Source organism: Dipodomys ordii, unplaced genomic scaffold (assembly GCF_000151885.1).
Source record: "Dipodomys ordii isolate 6190 unplaced genomic scaffold, Dord_2.0 Scaffold34, whole genome shotgun sequence".
In the NCBI taxonomy this organism is placed as follows: Eukaryota; Metazoa; Chordata; class Mammalia; order Rodentia; family Heteromyidae; genus Dipodomys; species Dipodomys ordii.
The window spans coordinates 15,953,216-15,957,014 of record NW_012267250.1 but is presented as its reverse complement, the minus strand read 5'-3'; positions in this window follow the sequence as shown (position 1 = coordinate 15,957,014).

Below are 3,799 nucleotides of genomic sequence, written 5' to 3'. Positions count from 1 at the left end.
CGCCCGGGGCGGGGCGGGACTGCGGCAGGCTGCGTCCGGGATCGGAAGTGCCACGCGGAGCTGCAGCGGGGGCTCCTGGCACGCGCGCGCACACACGGGGCGATCATCCCTTCCGACGCCAGAGCTTTCCGGAGTGATGGCCCCAATACGCCTCTTTCTCCGCTCCAGGGCTGCTGGGTGATGCTTCAGAGCCTGAGCTCCGAAGGGGGTCAGGCAGGATGGAGGAGAACAGAGTGCGCTCCCAGGAAAAAGCCGCCCTCCTCTTCTCCTAGTGGCCCCGATGCCCCACTAGCTGCCGACCCCTTAAATCAACCCATTTTGCAGATTACAGCTTCTTGGACTCCGGGGAGTTCTGAGTGTCCTGAGTCTCAGCCAAGAGTAAGGCTGAGTGGAGAAAGTTTAAATTATTGTTATTGTTATTGTTGTTGTTGTTGAAATAAAGTCTGACAAATGATGCTGAAGTTTCCGAAAGCAGGTTCAGTGAGCCAACAAGTATCATCATCCAAGCTACACTGGAGATCCCAGTTATTTGGAAATGGCACCCCCCCCCAAGCTGATCTATAGTAAGTGCAGAAGTAGAGGACTCGTTCTGGTCCTTTAAGATCTGTGAGGTTGCTGAGTATGGTGGCTCACCTCTGTAATAAGAGCTGCTTGGGAAGTAGAGATCAGGAGGATCACAGTTCAAGGATAGCCTGGGCAAATAATTTGCAAGACTCTATCTGAACCAATAAAGCTAAGCAAGGTGTGACACAGTTGTCCCAGCTGGGCAGGAAGTGTAAATAGGGTGACAGAGCTAGGTTCCGACTATCCAGAACAAAATGGGAGACCTTGTCTCAAAAATAATGAAAGTTAGAAAGTCTGTGGGTGTGGCTCAACTGGTAGACCACCTGCCTAGCAAGTGTGAGGCCCTGAGTTCAAACTCCAGTACTGCTCCGCCCCCCCCCCCAAAAAAAAAGATCTATGCAGTCAAGAACCAGGGAAGGTGCTCTGTGGGGAAACTGATAGTGCAGGAATAAGAGCAGGTGGAGCCATTCTGCTCTGGCTGTCTAGAAACCCACCAAATGACTGCAAGATAATAATTCCCTTTCTCAGGGTATCTATCTTCCAAGCTGTAGGATGTAACATGGGAGATTAGGATTCCTGCTGAGAAGTCCTCACAGGGAAAACTCCCTTTACAAACTCAGAGTCCCTGGATCCATCCTGCAACCAGCTGAGCAAGTCAAGAAGGACAGAGTACAGCTGGGCCCTCAGCCTCTGAGTCATGAGCCCAGGGCTGGGGCCGACCCTGCAGAAAGTCTGGCAAACAGAAAGCCAGGCCTCACCCTGCTTCCCCGCCCCCACCTCCTTCCCTGGGGCGACAATGCTTGCTTTTGTTGGCAAGTATTATGTGTCCAGGCTTTTTTTTTTTTTTTTCTACTGAGGAAGCCTTTGTTAGGAATGAGGGGACTCAAGAGTCTGGGCCAGAAGTTGGGGGAAATGGCTGGGTGGCCCCATTTTCTGGAGATCAACAGAGCCATAGCATAGAAATCTATGAGCATCAGCTGGGGACCTTCCTGGGAATGTGAGTTCTGGCTTTCCCAGGCTCTTACCTAGGGATTGTGTGCAGGAAAGAATGACTTGGGGGCTTCTCTGGTTAGTGGTCTCTAATCTTTTCTCCATTACACAGTGAAAAGCCCTGGGGAGAGCAATACAAGAAGTTAGCACTGTGTTGAGCCAGCAACCATAGAAGGACGCTTGCCAGTGAGGACTAAGGAGACCTTGGGAAGGGGGATGGGTCAAGGGGAAGACTTCCTGGGAGACTAGATTCCAGCTGCATTCTCCACAGGAGAGGTGTAAAGAAGGGAATTTCCTGATTTCAGCACAGTCAGGAGAAGGAAAAACCAGACCAGCAAGAACCTAGGATTTAAGAACCCAGGAAAAGCTGAGCGCAGGTAGCTCACGCCTGTAATCCTAGCTACTTAAGAGACTGATATCTGAGGATCGTAGGTCAAAGCCAGCCTAGGCAGGAAAGTCCGTGAGACTCTCATCTCCAATTAACCACAAGAAAACCAGAAGTGGAGTTGTGGCCAAGTGGTAGAATGCTTGCCTTGAGCTGAAGAGAAGAGCTGAGAGATAGCACCCAGGCCCAGAGTTCAAGCCCCACAACCGACCAAAAAAAAAAAAAAAAAGGTGGGGGAGACTCAGGAAAAGGAAGATGGAAGGGTCTAAGTATGGAATGGTTTGCTGCCACAAGTCTGAAAATCAGCTGGGTGGGCTGTGGAGACAAAGCCCCTGCACTTAGGAAGAAAGCAGGCCCAGCCTCTAGCCTGAGCTCCTTTGAGCAAAGTCAAACTCCAGTCCAATGCTCCAGCTCCATTTTACAATTGGGCGAACTAAGATCTAGAGCAGGAAATGGACTCTAGACTCAAAATAACTGGTCACACAGCTAGTTTAGAGCGGGGCCAGCCAGCCCCATTTGCCCACTGACTTCACTCCAAAGGCACCTGCTATCAATCATAAAAGCACAGTCTCAGACAAGCCCCTCTTCCTTTCTCCCTTTCTTCCTGCTTGGCATTCATGATGAGATAAAGATGGAAACATAAAGTCTCCCCACCTTAAAGGGAATTTCATATGGCTCCCAAAAAAGAAAGGGTGTCATGACGCTCCAGAGCCCAGAGCCGAAAGCTTCTGACAGGTTGCAGTGGATGGGTAGAGGCACAGCATTGTCATTTGCAGTGGGGGGGGGGGCACGGACAGCAAGTGGCTGTGTTCACTGAGTACCAGCTGCTGTGCTAAACATTCTGTGGCCACCTAGAAAAGGCGAGGAACCCAGAATACATTCAGAGGGTCTTTGTCTTATAACCAATGACCAGTAGGGATCTGAAGTACTCAGGAGAGGAGACAGGAATTCTCCCCTAGCTCAGTGACAGGCTCTACCGTGCACCTACGTAAGCCAGTCAGGAGGCCAGGCAGCCAGGGGCTGCAATTGTCACCTCCAAATCTTACAGAGCAGAAGGATTTTCCAAGTACAGCTATTTTTCTCCATTTCAAACCACACACACACACACACACACACACACACACACACACACACACACCAAGGTCCATCAGTATATCCTGCTCTGGGCACTCCCATAGTTTTATCCAACCAGATCTCCCTGTTCGGCTTTGGCCACTAGAATCTTCTCCAAATGCATCCAGAGAAGCTATCTGAATCCTACCTCACAGTATATGTCAGACCTCCAAAGGCTCTGATTATCTCAGCATAAAGGCTAGACTCCCCTGTCTCCTACTCCATAGTCCTCCAGCCTAACAGCTTACGGGGGCCATGTGCACCCTGCTTCAGGGGCTTTGCACAGGCCATTTCCTATGTTCTGAAGACTCTATTCTCTCCTTCACCCAGACTCTTTCTTTTTTTTTAACCCATCCAGGGGCACTGTCCCTGAGCTTCTTTATGCTCAAGGCTAGCACTCTACCACTTGAGCCACAGCATCACTTCCAGCTTTTTCTGAGTAGTTTATTGGTGATAAGCATCTCATAGACTTTTTGCCCCAGCCAGCATCGAACTGCAATCCTCAGATCTCTGCCTCCTGAGTAGCTAGGATTATAGGCATGAGCCACTGGCACGTGGCTAACCCAGCCAATTTGCAGACATCATCCTTCCCCCATCTTGTGAGATCTATAGAGTGAACAGGAATAGCTTCTGGGTAGGTTGGTTGGTTTTTATCATTTGCTTAGTGCCGGTCCTGTGTTGGGAAGACAAATAGACTTTCAATAAATATTCAGCTAACAATCAAACGAATAGGACTTAGAGAAGGAA